Source organism: Heloderma suspectum, chromosome 2, assembly GCF_057233095.1.
Source record: "Heloderma suspectum isolate Gila_16-S chromosome 2, 16-S_ref, whole genome shotgun sequence".
Taxonomy (NCBI): Eukaryota; Metazoa; Chordata; class Lepidosauria; order Squamata; family Helodermatidae; genus Heloderma; species Heloderma suspectum.
The window spans coordinates 116,473,960-116,498,890 of record NC_139459.1 but is presented as its reverse complement, the minus strand read 5'-3'; the positions used below and the strand labels follow the sequence as shown (position 1 = coordinate 116,498,890).

The following is a 24,931-nucleotide window of genomic DNA, read 5'->3' as shown; positions in this document are numbered from 1 at the left end:
GACCATCCTGACCACTGTGCCTGGTGCACAGGTTTATTGCTAGATAAACAAAATACACTATTGGCACACTGCATTGTTGTTTTACTTTTTTGCATGATGGATCTGATGAACAGGAATCTCAAACATATATACCAAAATAAGAGCTGTGCCTTTCAAAATTGATGTTTCTGGATAATTATGCTGAGGAGGAATTCTAACCTTCTAAATGAAACTGAACAGGTACATCACTGGCCAACCAAGCTCCAAGAGGGAAGAGTTTCTTTAAGATGGGAAATGTGGCAGGAAAACATTTGGCTTTATTGCTCAGCATTTGCGTGAGCTAATGATCTTAAACATAGGTATTAATCCAGTAACCATATATTTAAGGTATGCGTTTTAAGAAGACAGTGCTTTTAGAATGTATTTGCATTCAGCTCCAGTAGCTGAAGGCACAATGGGGGTTGGACAGGAATGCTAGAAGTAAAAATGTGAAATAATCTTCACAATACCCAACTTCAAATGTAATATTTAAAGAAATATGGAGTGGGGTGATTCTGCATGCAGAAAGGAAGAACCTGACCATAAGACTTCCTTCATCTATGTATCATCATGTGCTTGTTTCTAGTTTTAAATAATCCAAGGCATACTGGGAAATGAAATGCATTAGAGTAATCCTAAAAAAAGAAAAAGAAAAAAGTCGGATCAGCTCTAAACCATACAGCAAATGTAATATAGAGTTAAAATGATCTGGTGGGAGTGTGTGTACCTGTTCGTAAAATGTGGACAAAGCAAGCAAGCCATGATGTAGCACATGATTAAAAAAAAAAAAAGTACAGCTACTTACATAGGAAGCAACTCTTTACAAGCACAGTGGAAAGGGGAAGAAAAAGATTCCACAGTAAGTGCACTGGGGTTCACATATCTGAGAGAATGGCACACAAAACAGAACACAAGCAGGAATTTAAAAAGAACAGGATTTAATTAACTGAGTAAGAGACATTTCCTAGGTTCAGACCATCAAATGGACTTCATTTTGAGCTTGTGCTTCAAATTACCTGAGAGACTTATCTACTGAAGACAGACCTAATCAGAACAAATGGTAAAAGCTCTCAGGGCTTCAAAGGCTGATATGCAAAGATGGCTGGAATTCAAATGCTAGCCACTGCCGAGTGTACTGTATGAAGCTTTCAAAATACAAATTAAACCATTTACTGTGTTTTAGATAATGAAAGTACTATAGGCTTTCCCTTTTTCTAAGAAATTTCCCATGCTTCTTAAACCCTTTCTTATTTTATTTTTTTTAAGCTACCTGAAGATTAAAAGCAGAGATGCTCCAAGGACCACTACCATTTTGGAGAATTACACAATAGCCTTTTCTTCCATCCCTGTTAACTTAAGTTTTTTTTAAACCCCAAACCAAAATGACATTTTCTAAGTTAAACCTTTTTGCTTTGCAATCTCAGTTGGTTCCCAGTTAAAGAGCAAATAAATCCCCCACCTGAGATTGCCACCATTCCAAAAAGGTACTTAACAATCCATTATTTTTTTTCCCAAGTTAGGAATTGTCTAGTTTTCATTTAGGTTGCATACCTGTACACACTCACCTGGGACTAAGCCCCATTGAATTTAGTTGAACTTATGATGGGTGTCTTTAGTGGAGTCCCCCCCCTACACACCGATGCATCATAATACCCAGATTCCCAGCTTCCTTGTTTGTCTTTAGCTCTTGTAGAACACAAGATACCGATACGTAAGCAAAAAAACAAAAAAGCCTGCTCCTGCCTTTGACTGTTTGTAGCCAGTGAATGAAGTAATAGCAACAATTGACACACCCACCTGAGAAGGAGCTTCCTCATTCATTTTAAAGCCGGGCGGGGGGGAGGGCTTCCCTAGTGGGAAGTCATAGGGATAGAGGGGGTTGTTGTGATGCATGTGTTTTAGTTCTTTGCAAGTTTTCTGTTCTTTCGAGAGATCTGGGAGAGGCCTCTCCCTCTATTATTGCAGACCTTGGAGGAGAGGCAGTGTGGCTCCTTGGAAGTTAGTGTTTTCTCAAGTATTGTAGTAATAAAGAACCCTGTACCTGACTTTATTATATGTTGCCTAGAGAGCAGAGTCTAAGAGTAAGGACTGCAAGCTCAGCATGTCACCCTCACCCCCAATATTAACCATGTCTTTCACTCCTGCAATGGCCTTTGGCCCAAGGGTCGTTACAGGGCTGAAGGGAGCCAGGAAAAGAATGGAAGGTTTCAGGAGTGGGTGGACAGTTACTGTCCAGACACCAGGTCTACTCAATGAGAAACAACAAAGAGGTAGACCTGGTATTCAAATGTCTCAGATATCAGGTCTACCTATCTTAGAAGACATGGTCCTCAGGCCTTGTCACTGCTCCATCACCAGATCAACCAGAAATGGTAGACCTCTTCTCTGATGCTATCAGGGGTTTTTTTCTTGTTCTTTTTAAATGTGCAACCATATACAAAATGTTCAGTCCAAGAAAAAAATGCAGTTCCAAAAGAACATTCCTGTACTTCAAAATTCAAGCCATGCAAAAGTTGTTTTATGTTAGCTGATGTAAAAAGTGGCATATAACAATGTGAAAAGTAAAGAGTAGTCTAATCTCCTCTAGAAACCTAAACCCTTATCAAGTATACCTATTTCTCTCCCACCTCCTCCCAAAGACAACTCCCCACAGACTCCACTGCTACTCTCTACAGAGTGTTCACCAAAGTTTCCAAGGTGAAGGAAATCACTGTAAGGCAATTCATATGAAGCTGTCAATGTTATGGAGCCTTTCGACTCAAAGCATTTATTGTGCGCTCATGTTTCCTCACTCATGGTAGTTTTCAGGTCACCATTCTCCAGGGCTTCTCCCATGCTTTGCAACATTATAGCATTTTTTTCTAATGAAGGAAGTCTGGTATTTCTGTGAATAGCAGCATGAAACCCTGGTGTATGATCTGCACAATTCTCCTATGACACAGCACCACTTAGTGGTTGTGTAATGAAACATATAAAAAGGCAGAGAAAGAAAAACCCTGGGAAAAAACATGCATAAAGGAGCTGTTCTTAATCCCACAAAGAATCCAGAAACAGAAGCCTCGGAAAAGTGGTGGGTTAAAAGCCTCATGTAGAAAAGCTGATTATAAGGGCAGTGGTGCCATAAAATAGCCAGTATGACATTCTTAAGGCTGCTGTTCTGTATTTCTGCATCTGTGTTTTTCATCTCATTCTTAGCTATAAAAAAAAATCCTCACTCCAAATAAAGTTTTGTTGGCATTCATCACAATGTCTGTTGTGTTAGGCTTGATCATAATACTCTTCTGCATTAGTGCTGTCAAATTCCCAGGATTTTCCGCCACCCTCTGCAGGCTCCTAAATGTCATGTAATGTGACTCTAAACAACAAAGCACATGCAGACACACAAGGAAAATGCACAGGTGTATTGTAGTGGTGCACACTATGCAAATTACAATTACACACCACTGTGCAGCTTTGCAACCACACCTCCCCACCCCCTGAAAAATTCCTGCAGATGCCTATGGGACATCTCTTCTGAACAGACCATATAATACTGCACTGTTATGCATTTGAAAGTGCCTCGATTCTCATAATTAAAACAAACAAACTCAAACTACCTCATAATAGGGAGCACAGCAGAGATGATTTTCAGGTTTCCTGATTGCAGGGAAATGTATTTATTACATTTATATCCCACCTTTCTGCCAAAAATGGTGCTTAAGGCAAGTAATAATAACAAAATAGAGATTGAAAGACACATCTTAAAATCAAAATTTATAAGCCAAACCTATTCACACAACTCCACTTCAGATCATAGTACAAAAGCTGCAAATGCATTAATAGGAGCCAGGTGTGTGGATATGGGGCTTGCATGTGCGCGCACACACACACACACCACACACAAACTTGCAGCCCTTGTGTGAGTATGTTGCATAGAGCTAGAGTAGCCTTCCCCAACCTGGTGACCTCCAAATGAGTTGGACTACAACTCCCAGCATTCCTGACCATCAGCCTGGCTGGGGCTGATGAGAGTCCAAATCCCAAACACTGCAGAGGGCACCAGGTTGGGGAAGTCTGGGCTAGAATGTGTGGAGGTATGGAGGGTTTAAATCCATGAGCCGAGTAAGAGAGCAAAATAGAAAAGCAGGTTTATTGCTTGGAAATGAGAATTATGTGGCATTCTGCTGACATGAAAGGAAAATGGGTATTTAAAAACCAGGTTGAAAAGTGGACTTTCTTTGTCCCACAGTGGTAAAGGGGGAAATGCACATGCATGTTTTTGGTACCTCATTTCTAAATGTCTTTGTTCAGATAGTTTGTCTGGTTCCAGTATGGCAGTGGGCACATATTCTCTGGGCTTTCTCCTGCTGGCCCTGAGCAGCTCCAGTTGTAAACGTCCTTTTGCTAGCATCAAAAACAGAGTGGGAAGAGGAACAGCTGAACTTCTGGAAGGGCTAGAATTCTATTGGTTAATAGGAAAAACATGCGGGATTGGGCAGAAAGTGTCCACCTCCTAGCCACCTCCCCTGGACATGGACCAACTGGTATCTTAAGAGGCAAGCTTGTGAAAGGAAAACCAGGGAGACCTATGCTTATATGGTTTCTGGGCTAATGAAGGGTGATTTTAACTAAAAATGCCTTAATGGAAAAGAACATGTGGCCCTCCAGGTGTTGTTGGACTGCAAATCCCAAAACTCCTAGCCAGCATAGCCAATAGTGAGGGCTAATGGGAGATACAGTCTGACAACACTTGGAGGGCCCCAGATGTGTCCCCATCACTGCCTTATTTGTTGAGTGATTAGGCAGAACCAGGAATGATATTGTGGGTACTTGACATCCGATGGGTTATTCTTACAGGTACTACGAAATTCTCCTGGACCATTTGGATAACACTCAACATGGACAGACAACTACTAAGGATGGATGAAGTAAGAGGGGGAGAGCTAGGCTCTTGTTGCCATGGCAGCAGATATGATTCCAAAATGGAGTTATGGACAATTTTAAAATGGAAGCCAGCTGACCAATAAGTCATGTCCAATAAAAACGGTAAGAGGCTTGTGGCACTTAAAAGACAACAAATTGATCATGCTATCAGCTTTTCTGCACTAGAGCCCACTTCATCAGATACATAAAGTGTCATTCTCAGCTGGCATATTTTTAAACACACACAGAGAGAGAGAGAGAGAGAGAGAGAGAGAGAGAGAAAGAGAATTGCAGTGATCAGTTCATAACATCTCTTCTTACCTTGTATACATTTGGGCTCTGCAGACCTGCCACAGTCTCTTACATTTCATAGCCTTTTGGCCTCACAGTTTACATTATTTTTCTTAATAACCATGTACATTTATATGCTATATCTGCCAGCTGAGGATGATGCTCCATGTGTCTGATGAAGTGAGCTCTAGTCCTCGCAAGCACAATAACTTAAGGTGCCACAAGACTCTGCTGTTTTTGTTGTGGGACTTTCACAATTATCATTCTGGATTTTGGTAGACATTCCAGTACTCTCATAGAAAGATGATTTCACTGTGAGGTTTAAAGGCAAGGAGACTGTTGTCAATTAGGAGAACCCAGTCTCCACTTTCTAGCTCAGCCTCTGGAAACTTGAGAACTTCTATGATGCGGATGAAATGGTATAAGAAAGATTGTGCCAGTTCCAGTCGAGGCTGGTGGCTCCAATTTCGGTGGGCCTGTGATTGCATTCCGGGTTTTAGTCAGAACAAGCCAGAACTCTAAAGGAGTTATACAAGGCGCTGAACCCTATCCCCACAATGGGATCAGCACCTTGGATAGTGGTCAGCAAAATAACTCTGGGCATTCATAACCAGGCCATAAAGATAATGCCCTATTCTTTGTCCCCAGCAACTAGCATCCAGAGGAAGGATCATTTATCTGTCATGGGTAATAGCAACAGATGGACCTCTCCTTGCTGAATTTGGCTAATCCTTTAAGAAGATGTACAGACCCCAGGCTGCTATAAGTATGTTGGAATGGAGAATTAGAACCATGGCAAAGGTAAGAAATGAGCATAAAAACTAAGGGTGCAATCCTATTCTTGTTTAGGGCGCAATCCTATGCATATTTAGACAGAGCAAAGGCCTACAACTCCCAGCATGTCTGAGCCAGCATGCTGGGAGTTGTAGGCCTTTTCTCTGTCTAAACATGCATAGGATTGCACCCTAAAACATAAAACATGTCCTACAACTGCTGGCTGGGGCATACTGGGAGTTGTAGGACTTTTCTCTGCCTAACATGCACAGGATTGCACCTTAAGCCACTGAGCTACACTTTCTGGGCCTGCTTTTAAACTGTACAGCCCGCTAGAAACCCATCAGCATGGCAGAACATGGGGTCCGTTGCAGCAATACCATGACATTCTGAGTGTGTGTTGTACTGGTGGAACACCATGACTCATGTCACTGCAGCAGCACAAGGACTGTTGAACTAAATCCGATCTGTTTTTTCCCCTTGCACTGTGGGCCATTAGATTTGGCCATTTATACACTTCAGAGCGCTGATGAAAGTGTGTCCTTCAGTGCCCCATATCATTCAACTAATGGCTTGCTTCTAACTTCAACCATATATCAGGTTAATAATAATTAATAATTATTGCCACATCTTGGTTAAGTGCTTGCATTTTAAGAGTGACAAATTACATTTATCTTATCTGGTTTAAATGCTAAACATTGCTGAGTTTATTACCTTCTCTTGGCTTATCAAATCCCAGAGAGCATACTGCTCAACAGTCATTTATTGTGAGAGCTGTCCTTTTAAAAGCCTAATTTGTTTCAGTTGTTAAGACGAAAGGAAAAGAAATGTGACTGGTTATTAGAACAACTTTTGTGCATGGGCCACATTTAGTACTCTTGAAGAAAAGAGGGTAATGAAAACCCTTTATGTGTTATAACTTGAACAACAAGACAAGTTGTCATGAAGATCAATAAGACATTATGCTATATATGCCCACATAAGTTATATGGAGCATATGTACCACTGATCACACTCAACATATGAGGCATATAGAGGTCATAGGCATTGGTTAATTATAAATTTAACACCATGTACAACATAGCTACATAGTTAATATGGATAAAGCTGTAGAATGCAATAACAGTAAAACAGGAGGCCTGTCGAAATAAATGCCCATTTCCATCGCAAATCTTACTCAGGAGTGCAGAACATGTTAAAAAGCTATCAACATATGAAAATAAGTTTGAATAATAGGATCACTCGCCCATCAAAGCTTTACATTTGCAGGTGTAATGAGCTTCCTTGATTTCACTTGTGTTCCCCACAAGTAAAAACTGATCAGTGGTGAGACCAAGGAAAAGGCTGGTAACCTGAGCTGCAATTCAAGCCTTTTCTAGTAACTTCTTAACCTCTCCATCCAACTACTAATTCTCGAAACTTAATGGAGGTTGATGGCCTATCCTCGCAGGAGCACTTGGGAGATGGGAGAAATGAAATGCAGAATGGGAGTTTATTTCTGTGAATTAGAGAACGATCTTACGCTCTCAACAAAGCACTCTGAGATCAGAGAGCTCCAAAATTGGAGTGCACCATTCTATCCTATTGGCATGCCCCCACTGGAATACTCCTTGGAAGAGGAGGAGCTGGAGGACCAGGAACCACCAACCACCAATAATGCACAGGATTTGCCAGTAGATCATGAGGAGCCCTGGTCTACTGAGGTGGAGCAGACATGGAGGGCAAGGGCTCTGCTTCAGAGGTGGAGGCAGAGAAACCTCCATGCCCTCAGGAAAGACAACTACTGAAAGGCAAGAACTCAGAAGGAGTGCTAGACTGAGCCAGAGGCCTCCTTGTGAGCAAGTCTCTACTCACATGTAGGAGGCTTGCTCTCAAGTAGGACTGTTGCAGTCACTAACAGCTCATAGCTAAGGCTTGGGTGTGGCTCTGACAGCCTCTGCATAAAAACAGTAGGGTAAAGCTGAAAGAGTTTCTGGAAACAATGTTGATCAGACCTTCCTGAATCCAGCTTCCCTTGCCTCTGGATTGTTTCCTTGACTAATTCGTGGCATGAGTACTTCTGGACTGAACTTCTGCCTGCTTTGTGTCTGCTGTGTTGCCTTGGGATCTGGTTGCTTGTTACCTGGACTGTTGAGACCTTACCTTTTGCCTGAACCTTGTTTGTGCTGACCACCTTGGTACTCCTGGACCCTTGAGCCTGCAACTGCTAGGCTCAGACTCTGGAAATTTGGCACCTATACCCTGTCAGCTCTTGCCAACAGAGTGGAAGTCGGGGGCGGGGGGCTTACAGTATTTTTCTTCCATCCATGTTGACAATGGGAGGGAAACATTTAGACATGTATCTAAATGATTCCCAGGGACATGGTGAGGAGCTAGGAGGGCTTAGGATCCCTCTGATCCTTGGCTACTCCCTCCCCACCCACTGGTATGCCCCTAAAACACTCATTTCCCCCTTTATATGAGTCTAGTTCTGACCTCATAGAGGGAGCCACTGCAGAAACCTATTCAGTGGCTACACAGAGCCAAAATGAGGGCTCTGATGTTGGGGAAATCCTTGCTTTGGTGTTCAAGAAGCACAGAAACACACCAGACCATGCCACCCTTCTTGTAATAGGCAGAACCTTTAAAAAAAAAACAACAACCCTGGTTTGTTTTGACATGCGATCTGGGCTAATGTGTTGAGGATCATAATGGCATCATGCCAGGATGGACATAGCCTAATAGAGGAGAGGCCTCCATTTTCTGAGTGCCCAGTGGGCCTCCTAATGCCTGGATTCTCTTTTTGTCTCAATATCCTTAAAACCTTCACTGGGTGGAGTTGTTCTGTCAAAGTAGACATTGCAAGGGACATATGAGTGCCCCCAAGAGCAACAATGCCAGATCTCTTCCCTGCACCCTGTCAACAATATCCAGTAGTATGTGGCATAAGGTCTAATGTTTCCTCCAAAGCCCACAAGCAGCAGCCAGTGAAGGGGGATGGGAAAACATGGAGCATGTGTTACATGGAGACATGTGTTACACAAACACGTCTTCTTTTGCTAGACATTACCAGGCAGATACAGGGAACAGATCTGCAGGTGCTGCTCTCAGTGGCAACTGTACATGCCTCATAACATTTTTAAAAATATATTTATTGATTTGATTTATAACGCTACCTTTCAACCAAGGAAATGGTGCTCAAGGCAGCTGACAATAATACCAGCTAAAATGTAAAATGAAACTTTGTTTAAACTATCAGAAAGCAAATACTCCAAAAACACAACAATAAAAGAATAAAACAGCACCCAACCCAATAGACCAGCCTATGCACTAAAGGCCTGCTTGAAGAAATACATCTTTGCCTGCCAGTGGGAAAAACAGCTGAGAGGGAGTCAGCCTATCCTCCAATAGCAGGGAATTCTAAAACTTGGGAGCAGCCACTGAGAAGGCCCTCTCTTGTGTTTCCACCAAATGTACCTCTGAAGGAAGTGGTACTGAAGGAAGGGCCTCCCATGAAGATCTTCATACTCCAGCAGGCTCAAATGGGAGAAGACAGTCTGTCAGGTAGCCTGGTTCCAAGCTGTATAGGGCTTTATACAGTAGGTCATAACCAGCACTTTGAATAGTGCCTGGAAACAGACCGGCAGCCGGTAAAGCTCTTGCAACAAGGGAGTCACGTGCTCCCTGTAATCAGCCCCAGTCAACAGTTTGGCCACAGTGTTCTGGACCAGTTGAAGTTTCTGAACAGTTTTCAAAGGCAGCCTTACATAGGTCCCATTTGGACTATTGTAACCTTGAGTTTAAGAACATGAGAATGTAAGAAGAGCATTGTTGGATCAGGCCAAAAACCTATCTTGTTTAACATTCTGTTCCCACAGCAGCCAACCAGATGCCCATGGGAAGCCCACCAACAGGGCATGAGCACAACAGCATCTCCCCACACATGTTCCCAGCAATTGCTTTGAGAAGCAGACTGAGTGTCCATCTCTCTGTCATTTTCTGTCAGTGAGACATGGCCCTTCTCGGAAAGCACTTTTGTCATTCACCAGACCTTGAGGTGGTTTCAATAAGTCCATCTCTGGTGTGGGTATGAGGAAAGCAAACGTGTTCTCTCAGACCTGTCCATGGCCCACAGAGCTCCTATCGTTTCCCTGATTTGTTGTTATTGCTAATTGTATTAATACTTAGGCTTGCTAATACAGCACAAAAGCAAAATGTATTGCGAGTAATAAAAAGCTTTTAGAGGCAATATTTAAACAATAATGACCTCTGAGTCAGGCATTTCCTGGCAGCTAATGACTGGCTGGCTGAAGTTGAAGGTCTGAGATAACACGGAGGGCTGTTAACCTCTGCAGCCATTAGCTTCAGGAAACACCTGACCCTGGGATCACTAATGCTCTTATAAATCACAGAAACATAAAAGAAGAAGAAAAACCTACCATATCAGCATAGAAAAATGAAAACTTTTATCTTCAGGTTTCAGCAGATTTTGTGATCTGGAAAGAAGAAGATTGTGCATCATTTTACACAGTACTTCTATTCAACCATGAACATTCCTTCTAACGGAGAATCAAATGCAAATATCAGCCCAGAATAGCCAGCAATTAAGGCTATGAAAGGACCACGTTACATTTTAAAATACACCTAAGGCATTTTAAACATGCAACCAAATGTGTAAAGTGTGAAGGGAGGCAACAAACATATAGTTTTGAACACATTTATCACAGGGATAGAGTTACTAAGCTTGCCAACTTTTCAGCTGGCCCTGTAGCTGTGCATTTGTTGTTGTTCAGTCGTTCGGTCGTGTCTGACTCTTCATGACCCCATGGACCATAGCACACCAGGCCTTCCTGTCCTCCGCTCTCTCCCAGAGTGTGCTCAAGTTCATATTCATTGCATTGGTGATGCTATCTAGCCACCTCATCCTCTGCCATCCCCTTCTCCTTTTGCCTTCAGTCCTTCCCAGCATCAGGGTCTTTTCCAGTGGGTTTTCTCTTTGCATTAGGTGGCCAAAATATTTGAGATTCAGCTTCAGGATCTGTCCTTCCAATGAGCACTCAAGGTTGATTTCCTTTAGGACTGACTGATTTGACCTCCTTGCAGTCCAGGGGACACGTAAGAGTCTTCTCCAGCACCACAGTTTGAAAGCATCAATTCTTTGGCACTCAGCCTTCCTTATAGTCCAGCTCTCACAGCCATACATTACTACTGGGAAAACCATAGCTTTGATTAGATGGACCTTGTCGGCAAGGTGATGTCTCTGCTTCTTACTATGCTGTCTAGGTTTGCAACAGCTTTCCTCCCAAGAAGCAAGTGTCTTTTAATTTCATGGCTACAGTCACCGTCTGCGGTGATCTTGGAGCCCAAGAAAATAAAATCTGTCACTGCTAGGGGTGCACGAAAGCCACTTACCTGGTCTCGCAGCTTGCTTTGCAGTGGGGGGAGGCGCTTCGCTGCTCCCCCCAAAATTCAGGCCGGGGGGGGAGGCTTCCCTCCTCGCCCAGCTGAAATTCAGGCCGGGGAGGAGGCGCCTCGCCCGGCCGCGAAATAAAAAGTTAAAAAAAAACCCACCCCCGTGATAGGCTACGTGACAATTAACATAGCCTATCACGGCTAGATCTGCAAAGTCAGCCGTGATAGGCTACGTTAATCTTCACGTAGCCTATCACAGGTGACTTTTTTTAAAAAAAAAAAGCGCGTACGCAAATGGCGGCCCCCATAGGGAGCTGCCATTCGCGTTCCTTATTTGGTCGCTGTAGTCTACGTAAATCTTTATGTAGACTACGGTGAAAATAAGGGCAACGCAAATAGCGTTGCCCTTATTTTTGCCGTAGTCTACGTAATCTTTACATAGACTACAGCAACCAAATAAGGAACGCGAATGGCGGCTCCCTATGGGGGCCGCCATTAGCCATACGCGCTTTTTTTTTTTTAAGTCACCCGTGATAGGCTACGTGACGATTTACGTAGCCTATCACGGCTGAATTTGCAAATCTAGCCATGATAGGCTACGTTAATCGTCACGTAGCTTATCACGGGGGCATTTTTTTTTTTTTTACTTTTATTGGAATGGTGGTGGTGGCAGCCGGTCGAAAGACCAGCTGCCGCCTCTGCCCCTGTCGAAGACCTGCCGAACCGCCGCCAGGACCCGCCGCCGGGAGGGACATTCGGGAATGGTAAGTCCCATCCCGGGGGGGGGGGGCAGAGAATTTCTCCCCGAAACTACTTCGGGGGGCCGAATACGTTGGCACTCAGCCCCCCGAAGTTTCGGGGAGAAACTCCCCCCATCCCTAGTCACTGCTTCCATTTCTTCCCCTTCTATATGCCAGGAAGTGATGGGGCCAGATGCCATGATCTTCGTTTTTTTAATGTTGAGTTTCAAACCAGCTTTTGCACTCTCCACTTTCACCCTCAACAAGAGGCTCTTGAGATCCTCTTCGCTTTCTGCAATTAGGGTGGTATCATCTGCGTATCTGAGGTTGCTGATAATTCTCCCGGCAATAATAATTCCAACTTGTGATTCATCCAGCCTGGCGTTTCTCATTATGTACTGTGCATATAAGTTAAATAAGCAGGGCGACAATATGCAGCCTTGTCGTTCTCCTTTCCCAATTTTGAACCAATCAGTTGTTCCATGTCTGGTTCTTACTGTTGCTTCTTGACCCTCGTACAGGTTTCTCAGGAGACAGGTACGGTGGTCTGGTACTCCCATCACTTTTAAGAATTTGCCACAGTTTGTTGTGATCCACACAATCAAAGGTTTAGCATAGTCAATGAAGTAGAAATAGACGTTTTTCCGGAATTCTCTTGCTTTCTCCATGATCCAGTGAATGTTGGCGATTTGATCTCTAGTTCCTCTGCCTCTTTGAAACCCAGCTTGTACTTCCGGTAGTTCTTGGTTCGCATACTGCTGAAGCCTAGCTTGTAGGATTTTGAGCATCACCTTGCTGGCATGTGAAATGAGTGCAATTGTATGGTAGTTTGAACACTCTTTGGCATTGCTCTTCTTTGCAATTGGAATGTAAACTGACCTTTTCCAGTCTTGTGGCCATTGTTGAGTGTTCCAAATGTGTTGGCATATTGAGTGCAGCACTTTAACAGCATCATCTTTTAGGATTTTAAATAGCTCAGCTGGGATACTGTCATCTCCGCTAGCTTTGTTGTTACTAATGCTTCCTAAGGCCCACTTGACTTCACTCTCGAGGATGTCCTGCTCAAGTTCAGTGACCGCACTATCATGGCTATCAGGGACATTCAGATCTTTCCTGTATAGTTCTTCTGTGTATTCTTGCCACCTCTTCTTAATCTCATCTGCTTCTGTTAGGTCCCTGCCTTCTTTGTCCTTTATCATGCCCGTCTTTGCACAAAACGTTCCCTTGAGATCTCCGATTTTCTTGAAGAGATCTCTAGTCTTTCCCATTCTGTTGTTTTCCTCGATTTCTTTGCATTGTTCATTTAAGAAGGCCTTCTTGTCTCTCCTTGCTATTCTCTGGAACTCTGCATTCAGTTGGATATATCTTCCCCTTTCTCCCTTGCTTTTCGCTTCCCTTCTTTCCTCAGCTACTTGTAAAGCCTCATCAGACAGCCACATTGCTTTCTTGCATTTCTTTTTCTTTGGGATGGATTTCGTTGCTGCCTCCTGAACAATGTTACGGACCTCCGTCCATAGTTCCTCAGGCACTCTGTCTATCAGGTCTAATCCCTGAAATCTATTCCTCACCTCCACTGTATATTCATAAGGAATAGGATTTAGGTCATACCTGAATGGTTTAGTGATTTTCCCTACGTTCTTCAATTTAAGCTGAAATTTTGCAACAAGAAGCTGATGATCTGAGCCACAGTCAGCTCCAGGTCTTGTTTTTACTGACTGTATGGAGCTTCTCCATCTTTGGCTGCAAAGGACATAACCAATCTGATTTCGATATTAACCATCTGGTGATGTCCATGTGTAGGGTCGCCTCTTGTGCTGTTGGACAATAGTGTTTACTATGATCAGCGTGTTCTCTTGGCAAAACTATATTAGCCTTTGTCCTGCTTCATTTTGTACACCAAGGCCATGCTTGCCTGTTATCCCAGTGATTTCTTGACTTCCTACTTTGGCATTCTAATCCCCTATGATTAAGAGGACATCTTTTTTTTTGGTGTTAATTCTAGAAGGTGTTGTAGGTCTTCATAGAACCGATCAACCTCAGCTTCTTCGGCCTCAGTGGTTGGGGCATAGACTTGAATTACTGTGATGTTGAATGGTTTGCCTTGGATTCGTACGGAGATCATTCTATTGATTTTGAGATTGTACCCCAGTACTGCTTTTCCCACCCTTTTGTTGACTATGAGTGCTACTCCATTTCTTCTAAGGGATTCTTGCCCACAGTAGTAGATAAGATGGTCACCTGAATTAAATTCACCCATGCTTGTCCATTTTAGTTCGCTGATTCCCAAGATGTCAATGTTCAATCTTGCCATCTCATGTTTGACCACCTCCAGCTTACCTTGATTCATTCATCTTACATTCCAGGTTCCTAAACAATATTGTTCTTTACAGCATCGGATTTTCTTTTCACCACCAGACACATCCACAGCTGAGTGTCCTTTTGGCTTTGGCCCAGCCACTTCACTCTTTCTGGTGCCACTTGAAAATACCCTCTGCTCTTCCCCAGTAGTATATTGGGCACCTTCAGACCTGAGGGGCTCATCTTCCGGCGTCATCTCTTTTAGCCTTGTGATATGTTCCACGGGGTTTTCTTGGCAAGAATACTGGAGTGGGTTGCCATTTCCTTCTCCAGTGGACCAGAACTCTCCGCCATGACCTGTCCATCTTGGGTGGCCCTGCACGGTATAGCTTATGGCTTCACTGAGTTACGCAAGCCCCTTCGCCACAACAAAGCTGTGATCCAAAGCTGTGCATTTAGCAGCAGCTTAATGTTCTGGCATTCACAGGTAATAATGCCTATGTCCAAGCCATGAAAAGCCTCACCAGCTGATTTCTATACATCAAACAGCAGTAAGAGGCAGAAGAACAGACCAAGCTGGTTTTTCTTTGACCTAATGCCAGTCCTATCAGGTAGCTATGCTGGATTGCAGTGAACTGTTGAACCCTGTTGACTCACTGTCAATGCTGGGTCCACCATCTCTGCTAGGGATGGGTGAGAATTTCGTTTCAGTTCAGTTTTGATAAGAATTTACCAAAATTTGCAAAGTTCTCCATATTCAGGACAAAACAACCTTGATTTTAAAACAAACAAACAAACAAAATAAACAATGTGGGAGAAAGCGAAATTGGCAAGTGCATCCATCCAGGCCCAGGGCTTTGTGTGCTTTGGCCTTAAAAGTCTGGGTTTGAATTCCTGTGTATTCAAGCATGTTGGTGCCTAATTTGGGTAGCCACCTCTTTTATCTGACAGGCTTCTCACCTTAACAGCTACATGGCAGGCAGGTACATCATGGTCCTTTCCATGCTGGGAATAGCTATACCTATTGAATTTGGCTGGTGCAAATGGGTGAGAATTTAATTTAATTTATTATCAGAATTTACCAAAATTTGCAAAGTTCTTCAGGATGGAAAGAACTTGAGATTTTAAAAAAAATTCAAGCGCAGGAGAAGGTCAGTTTCATTGATTCCCACATCCCTCTGCATGATCTGTGAAATGGCCTCAAGATTTTGGAAGGTGAGCAAACACAGCTTCATCAACCAGACTTTAAGTTGGAGTTAGCCAAGCAGTGGGCAAAGTCCATTTTATGTGGATCTCCCATGCCTGCTGATGGGCAGAGGCTAGATTTGTAGCCTGGTAATATTTCATTTGTAAGGCCTGGCGTGCTATGGTCCATGGGGTCATGAAGAGTCGGACACGACTTAACGACTGAACAACAACAAAATATTTCATTTAAATATTTAAATTAATGATAACAGCTTTTACCTCACCTCATGCCTTGTTGCTCAATGAGCCAGTGTACTGAGGTAAATGTTCACAGGATCTCATGTAGGGATTCCAGCATGGTGTAATGGGGACAACTCATTCCTTCACATTGGTCCCGGTGTAGTGGTTGCCTTCTAGTTTGTTAAAACCAATACACTTCCTGTCCCCTCTGCTGTCTGCCGCATAAAGCAAATTTAATTGGGAGTTATGGAAGTGGGACAGGAGCTTTAAACTTAGCAGGAGCATTTAACCTCATTTTTGTTCCATCTTGGCATCAGTAGCGCTTACTCAGCACTGTTCTGTCTGCTTTTGTGCGCAGCTCAAGCCCTACCACAATTATCCTCTTTTCTGAGCTACCATGGTTCTTTAGCGAACTATTAACTTTACATTATACAGCTATATCACTGAAAGTGTCCAGCTAGCAAAGGAAGTGAATTCCACAAAAGATGCAAATATCAGAGGAACTATATGTAAGCTTTAATGTCTTCGTTCTAAAATACAGACCAGTGATTCATTTCTCAGACAGAAACAAAGGCATTGTATGACGTATTAGAACATGATGTGACATCGATATGTCGAAGCTGAAAGTATATACAATGCAACTCATATTGGACAAAACTCTTAGAAGGGCAATCATCATACACACTAATTGTGATTTCAGTCCTCTGAGTGCTTGGGAAAACCCACAAGTTTGCAGAAGTACAAAAAAACTTTAGGAGAAAGAATCCTTGGGGATCCATATAGCTCAGTGCAGACTGGGCACGGAATACTGATTATTGTTGGAGGGGGTGGGTGGGGACTGAACACCATAGGGGAGAGGGGAATGAAATGGAGTATCCTGGAAGAAGGCAGGGCTGAACAGGAGCATCCTGTACTATAATATTTTGTTTCAGGTAGGGATGGGAGAACCAGGGATGCTCAAGCTCATTGAAATTCTCTGAACTTCACTTCAAAGCTTGGTTCAGCTTGCTCCCATTCTCTTTTGTGACCTGTTTCTCTCCCCCCGCCCAAGTTTGTTCAAATGGGGAAAGTGCACGTTTTTTCAAAAGTGCACACTTTCCCCCCATTGACTAAAGTGTGAAAATGCAAAATTTTAAAAGTGTGCATTTTTTAAGTGTGTATTTTCTGTATTTCATAATGTGTGCATTTTTTGAAGTGCACATTTTACAAACACAAATGCAAGTTCAGGAATTTGCAAACATTTTCAGAGAATATACACTCTTCTTTGTCGTGAACTGGGCATTTACAAATGATTTGCAAACTGAGCTGAAATTCTCATACATGCTTAGTTTGAGGTCCCACTTGTTAAAATTAAGTTCAGTTTTTGTCAAAGGATGCTGCCTCTCTAAATCATTAGAGACATCATTATCTGTCATCATTACTTGTCTGATACCAGCGAAGCTAGCTACAGGGGTTAGTATAATTTATTTTAGACTAATGGCTATTTTTTAAAACAACAACAACAAAAATAAATAGAAGTCCAATTCATTCATAATTAAAATTGTAACTCTGTAAGAAAGATTCTTCTATGGGTGCTCTAACATGATTCCAGCACTTGCGTTCTTTTTCAATAAAGGGAATAAGACATATAATCTCATATCAAATATCCTAATCAATGTAATCATTTCATTTATTACATTTCTATGCCAACCAATAGCCAAAGCTCTCTGGGCAATTTACAAAGATTAAAACCTTAGAAATGCAATATTGGACATAATATAAAAACTGTTTATATACAAACGTATAAATGGACACACACACACACACACACTTTTAGCAATCAACAATAGAAATCCCACGACCGACCTGATTAAAAACCTTACCATATGCTGCCAAATGCCTGAGAGTAGAAGAAGGTGTTAACCTGGCACTGAAAAGATAACAACATTGGTGCCAGGCAGGTCTCACTGGGGAGTTTGTTCCATAATCAGGGGGTCGCCACCGAGGAGGCACCTGGAGGACAGCCTTAGATGATAAGCATAGTTTATGGATAGGTTCATTGTTGGAGAGGTGCTCCGTCAAGTATTGTGGTCCTGAGTAGGGATGTCAGAGAATTCCACCACGGACTGAAATGGGATCGAATTTCCTTCAGTCCGTGCCACGGAATCCTCTGTGGAATGGCACCATGAGGTCCTGTGGAGCCAACAGTCATGCGGCTTTTTTTCCATCGTCTGCAAAGAGTCGCGAAATTTTAATAAATAAAAACTCAGTGTAGTACATTCTGATAATAAATACACAAGTTTTTTTAAAAAAATGAATTGTGCTTGCCACCTTGTTTGTGGGTGTTCTTTTTAAATTGAAATCCTCCCTCTCCATTTACTTTCAGCCAAAACACTTCCTCTTCCTAGGGGCTTCCCAAAATAAGGCTGTCTTAGGTGTGCCTGAGCGATAAACTATTTGTTTAAAGCAACGCTGTTTTAAAGAAAGAAAAAACATTTTTAAATGACCATGCCGGTCCTGGAGCCCTGCGCGAGGTATTATTCTCCCTGCTAAGCTTTATATTTCCACATACAGCATTGTTGTTGATGTTGTGAGGCTAAAATGGAGAGGAGAACCAACTCTGTGTATGTCTACTCAGAAGTATGTCTTATTGAGTTCAATCCTACACATGTCAGCACCCCACTTGCCCCCAGCTCAGCTTTGTATTTCCACATCCAGTTCATTATCAAACCTCCTGTTAGTTATCTCAGAAGACCCTTGGGTGAATGGGGGGGAGGGAGTTTCCAGGGAAACAGCTGGATTGGGGGAGACGCTACACACACACACACACTGGAAGAATATAGTTCTTCATATTCCCTGGTATGTTTATTCCTCATTTTGTCCATTCCCTGAGCATGTGCAGAGTGTGCTTTTTATTCAAAGAAAGAGAAGCTTGCTAATCTTTCTGCTCATGCTACATTTGTACAAGCATAACTGCTTCAGAAAGAACACACAAACAATATGGGTGGTTGAGACCAGCCCAAAGTCACCCAGTGAGCTTCCATAGCCAAGTGGGGACTAGAACCCCCCATTTCCCAAGTTGCAGTACAACACACTAACCACTAGGCTACACTGGCTGTCTAACCACTACACCACACTGCTGTTATGAAACTCATGAAAAAGAGACAACATAATGGAAAGTTCTTTCTGAAGTAGTTACACTTGTACAAATGCCGCATGAGCAGAAAGATTAGCAAGCTTCTCTTTGTTTGAATAAAAAGTACACTCTGCACATGCTCAGGGAATGGACAAAATTTGTACAAGTGTACCTGCTTCAGAAAGAACATACAAACAATGTGTGTGGTTGAGACCGGCCCACATTTCTATTGAGAAATGCACACAAAAATGCATACACATTTTCATGCAAACTTAAAAATAAATAAATAAATCTGGATGTAGCTGTATGTACTAAGGGTTGTATCTAACTGTGTCCTTCAATCATTGGAATGGACCCTGCTGGTAGATCAAATTATCTCCCTACAGCCCCCATGGTACCCCCAAATTTGCTACAAAGGGTTGGGTGACCATCTGGAAAAGATTTGGGGGACATTTAGAGGGCTGCAAGGAGGAGGAGGGGAAAGGAAACTCCTGCTGTGCAAATAGAGGTCCACTCACAAAATGCTGGATGTACTGTAACTCTAAGGCACCTCTTTGCCAATGTTGCATTGAATATGCAGACATTCGGGGGCAGACAGGGCCCCACCCTTTCCTCCATGTGTTAATATATATGTGGAGGAGAATGACTGAACTCCTCTCTCAAACTGGATTTTGGATTCTCTCAAACTGGGATTTGGACATTGTTTACAACTTTAGCTCTTAGGGCCAAATTTGGGTCATGAGTAGGATCTGTGTGTCCCCCACCCCCAGGTGTTAATAAAAACTGCAAATGTTGCCTGCATTCACACCTAACACTAAGCCGTAGTTTATGTTAACATTGTTTGTTGCTTTAGCCATGAATTGTCTTATAGATGAGCAAACAAACCACAGCTTGTTTTCCCTATTTCTGGTTTGTTTGTTTTCCCACCCACCCATTCTGCCAGCCTTCAGAGCAGTTTCATTTACAGGCTGCACTTGCCGAGTCCCAGTTTCAGGGTGGACCATAGCATAAACAAGCCAGGGATATAAGCCACACAGTTCTGGGTTCAGACACCAGGGCAAGCCAAGGTTTAAACAAGCCAAACTTCATAAGCCAACAACTTCTATGTATGTTTCATAGCTGGCTAACGAACTATGGTGTGTTTGTGGGGAAGGAGTCAGACACAACGACAACCCATGGCTTAGCATTATTTGTGAACCTGGCTGTAGTATGTATGATTCAAATTGGAACCATGGCCCTGGAGAGGTGGGGTTAACCCTTTCCCTACCACTGTTTTATCCAATAAAAACCACATGCATGGGTGCGTGCACACACACACACACACACAACTATACAGGTATCAGTAAGTTTTGTGCCATGGGGAGGATTTAATTGGGAAAATGACATGGAGGAAAAGAGTAAACCCCGTCTCCCCTGGTGTAATGGTCCCAATTTGAATTAGGAGCCATTGTAACTGCTATCAACACATTAAAAAAAACCTGGAAGATCCTATGCATGGATCTTTTGTGTCATGCCTAGTTTGGCCTTCAACATATGCTCTGTACCTACTGTGGGGGAAATCTATTAAACTGAACTAAAAGTCTACAAGTTAACAGCTACAATTCCCAGATCAATAGGGTTTCCCCTTTTAAAGTTAATCTAAAGCAGGCTGATTCAGATCTCAGATCCAAAACTCTAAATCTCTTTCCATGACAGAGTTGGCATTTCACTACCTTGTACTGCCACATCTTTGCCAGAAGATGTCTTCATAGTTGCTCTGCTCTGCCCAGCCCTCACTGAATTGGGCTAGAGTTTAGAGTAGATGGAGGCCTGTCCCCAAAATGCAAATTTTCCCTGCATACCATGGGGAGAGATCCCACTTGTCATGTCAGCCCTCTCCTGTTTGGGTGTAGTTAGTATAAATGATGGTCTATTAGCAAGCCAGATTCATAAACCACAGTTAGATCCAAATTTGTTTCAATGTTCATAATAACATACCTATAGTATTTGAAAATCCATCTAACGTCAAATAACCACTCACGGGAAATAGAAGCCTTTAACGTGCAAGGACATTTTTTGCAAGAAAACTAAGATATGGCTTTCCAGTGTCCCTGAAATTTTTCATTATCCATAAATTACATTGTCATTCTCTTACATCTGTATACTAATAACACTCTCTTTCCCTCATTGTTCCTGAATTTTAAGGGTAAAACCTGTTTCCTCAATACTGTGTGTGTGTGTGTGTGTGTGTGTGTATGTATATATATATATATATATATATATATATATATATGATAATTTGGTTAGGGTATACATACCAAAGGCAAATGTGTTCAAAGATCACACTTTGTAGCGAGAGATCACATATTCCTAGAGATATAGTTAAATGATTTGATCATATTCTGTAAATTCTTACACAATGATGCTAGAGGCTAGAACGATCTCACGAATAAAACATAACAGGATCAATGAGCGGATGGTAACATGAGACAAGCTGAAACTAGGAGGTGAAATCCTTTTTGCTGACATGGTTAGACCTTACTCTTATGCATGGCACAGGAAGCAGTACACTTACAGTGCTTACATCCTTTTCTCTGCCCCCATTCTCAGTCCAAGTTCAACCTTAAGGTATGACAGAATTGATATCCGCTGTGGCTGTGAGTGCCCGGAAAACATAGCCAAGCAATGTGGGAATCACATGGAGAGGCACAGTGAAGGCATGGTGCGAGAACCTGTTAATTTTTGCTAAGTGAAATGTTTCACAATGTAGCTCATACGACATTTGTTTATTTTTGCAGGGTTGCCTGTAGGGATCTATGAATAGCATCTCCCATGCTGATTTGAAGTATCCAAAGACACCCCAGGAGTCCCCTCATTTAGACTAAAACCATGGCAGTGGGTGAAGCATGGTTAAGCTTTCCACACCTGCCATTTTCCTGATTAAATTGCCCCCCTGAAGCTATTTCGTTTGTGAGGCAAAACATGCAAGTATCGTATACAAATAGTGTCTGTGTGTGAGAGAGTGAGAGCGTGTGTGCATGTGTGTATGACTTAGTCTGGGAAATGGAATGGGGGAAAGGGTTAAGTCCCCCTCCCAATACCATGTTCCCAATCAGAATAACTCCCCCGTTTCCCCAGGACTGCTATTAACACTTTCAGAAGATGTGGAAGTTCCCGTTCATGCAGTCTGGAGTGGTGCAGCGCAGATCAGGAAAGTTTTTCTACCACATGCTTTGTTCAAAAAGCCTGCTTGAACTGACTCATTCTTACCCACAATTATTACCTAGCTTCCCCCTGACCACAGTATCACCTGAGAAAATGGATTAACATTCCCAAACAAATTATTCTCTTTTTTTGTTCTAATATGACAATGTATTCATAAGCACTGGGACACATACCGTATTGTAGGGGTCCCCAACCTTTTTGGGTCGGTAGGTACACTTGAAATTTTGAGAAAGTGTTGTGGACACTCTCACAAAATGGCTACTATGGGGTATAGGTTTGCTCATTCATAAAATGGCTACCATGGTGGTCATGACCAGCCACAACACCCTTATTTTCCAGAAGGCAAACTGGTGAGATTAAAAGAAAAGTAACTTGCCCAAGAACCTAAGTACAATGCAGAGGTGGGATCTGAGTTTATTTTTATTTATTTATTTATATATATATATATATATATATATATATCAATCACCTTTAGGAATAAAACTGAGTGTCTACAGTGTACAGTCACATTAGAGACCATGGGCACCACATTGGAGACCCAGCTGTATTGCCATGTATTGCTTAGGCAGAACTAGGGCTGTATGAACCCACCACTGTCAGATCTGGGGTGGGGGTCCATTGCAAAGCAATTTGGGCCACTTGGGGCCCTGCAGAGTCCTCCAGAGCCCTGCCACATCCACCGGAGTTGGCAGAGCGGCTCTCCAGCTTCCTATAAAATGTGATACGCTAATGGCAGCTGCCATTAGCCTATCGCGGGAAAATTACATCCATAAATGGGGTACTTTATGCCATTGGCGGCCATAAAGCACTTACTTTCTCCTAAATTGCAGCTTTTTATGGCTGTATTTAGGTAAAAGTAAGTGCTTTACGGCCACAAATGGCATACAATATGCCATTTACGGCTGTAACTTTCCTGCGATAAGCTAATGGCAGCTGTCATTAGCATATATCACATTTTATAGGAAGCCGGAGAGCTACCTTGCAGGAAGTCCTCCAGACCTGGAGCGAGTGCATGTGGCTGGTCTGCTGCAGACTCCGGAGGTCAGATTCTTTGGAATCCGGTCTAATTTGAGTCCATGACGGGTTTCTCCAGCATCCCTAGGCACAACAGAATGCATGAATGCATCTGCCTAAATCGCATAAGATGAACTCACACACATACTCCTCCATTGTCCCTGCTGAACCTTCACCCGAAGGTGCTTTAACTACCTGGTAGTCTGTAAAGAAAAGAGTCTGCAGCAAAACTAATTCTCAGCGCTCACCTTTTAGCTTTTTTCCTTACCGTATCTAGTGTAATTTTTTCTCTCATTCATGCTACAGCTGTGGTGCTGAATGCCAATGAGACAACACGATGCAGCCCCAGTCAGTCATTTGCAGGCAATTTCTTCAGGGTACCAAATCGTCAACCCACACTTTTTTGAACCTCAGATGTGGTTGGGTCAACCAATTACACACACTATTTTGGTAGTAACCATGGCTACACTCTGAGAGGTGGGAATTTTGATACCCACTCCTCTACTTATTTATGGATCAGAGCCGCAAATCCTATTTTGCAGGGAAACTGGAATTTGCTAAGTACACTATTAAAATCACAAGGATAAGGAAATTAAAGCTCCATGGCCCTTCACAGACTGAATCACCACAAAACTCCTACAAATGCCACACAATGACATTTGTGGCAGGAGTACCTGAAAATATATGTGGTGGGAGAGAGAAATCTGGGATAACAAAGGAAGTTCTGAACAGTGCTGGATCCAGTTGGGGGGGGGGGGTCTTCAGCAAGACACCATCAATGGGCCCCCCTCCCTCAGTGAGTCCACTTTCTCACCACCATTGTCACCAGCTGCTATTGCTCCTCATCCTCTTTATCAACATTGCTACTGCTTGCTAGGCTGACAGGCAGAGAGCTAGTGAGCAAACAAGCAGTGTCATCTGCAGTTCCTCCTTCTCACCATTACTGTCACCTGGGCCAGGGCAAGAAGCAGGAGAACAAGGAGGTTGCAGTGGTGAAGAGGAGGAGCAACTCCAGGGGGCTCTTGTCAGTGGGCCCCTGCTGGGGTGTGGGCCCTTGACATGTGCCCAACCATGCCTACCCTTGACGCCAGCCTTGGTCCTGAAAAGGATAGCTCTGCTTTGCATGTAAAAGCTGCTGAAAGGGCAGGTGGGGATACAGAATGATTGGTGTTTTCTTTTTCATTGGCTGCATATCTAGCCATGGCTGCCCACCAGCATCACTGGTGATAATTAATGCTGCCTCTAGGGCTAGACCTTGGGGCCAAACTCCAGGGTCCCACAGCCCAGGGGCCCCCAAATGACCACCCAGAGAGTGGCAGGTGATGAGGGCAGCCAAAGCAAACTCCATTGTATTCCTGTAGTCATGACGTTGCTAGGAATTAAGTGAGTTTAAAATGTGAAACTGCATGTTTGATTGATTGATTGCATTTATACCCCGCCTTTTTTCCTCTTGCAAGGAACCCAAGGCGGCTTACATTATCCTCCTCCTCTCCATTTGATCATCACAACAACCCTGTGAGGTGGGTTGGGGTGAGAGTGTGTGACTGGCCCAAGTCACCCAGTGAGCTTCTATGGCCAAGTGGGGACTAGAACCCGGATCTCCCAGCTCCTAGTCCAACACTCTTGCCACTACACCACACTGGCTCTCATGTGCTCAGAATATATATATATATATATATATATATATATATATATACACACACACACACACATACATACGGATGGATGGCTTGGCAAACAGTTTTGTTTTTGTTGCAAC

The 24,931-nt window shown here is 43.0% G+C and overlaps 1 long non-coding RNA gene across 1 annotated transcript; it reads right to left on the bottom strand.

Moving 5' to 3' along the window:
* Positions 1–3,762: 3,762 nt before the first annotated feature.
* Positions 3,763–17,743, bottom strand: LOC146352656 (uncharacterized). Its single transcript, XR_014787809.1, has 3 exons — positions 17,702–17,743; positions 10,404–10,460; positions 3,763–4,401 (listed from the first exon to the last, which is right to left on the bottom strand). It is a non-coding gene; the product is annotated as an uncharacterized LOC146352656 (long non-coding RNA).
* Positions 17,744–24,931: the final 7,188 nt, after the last annotated feature.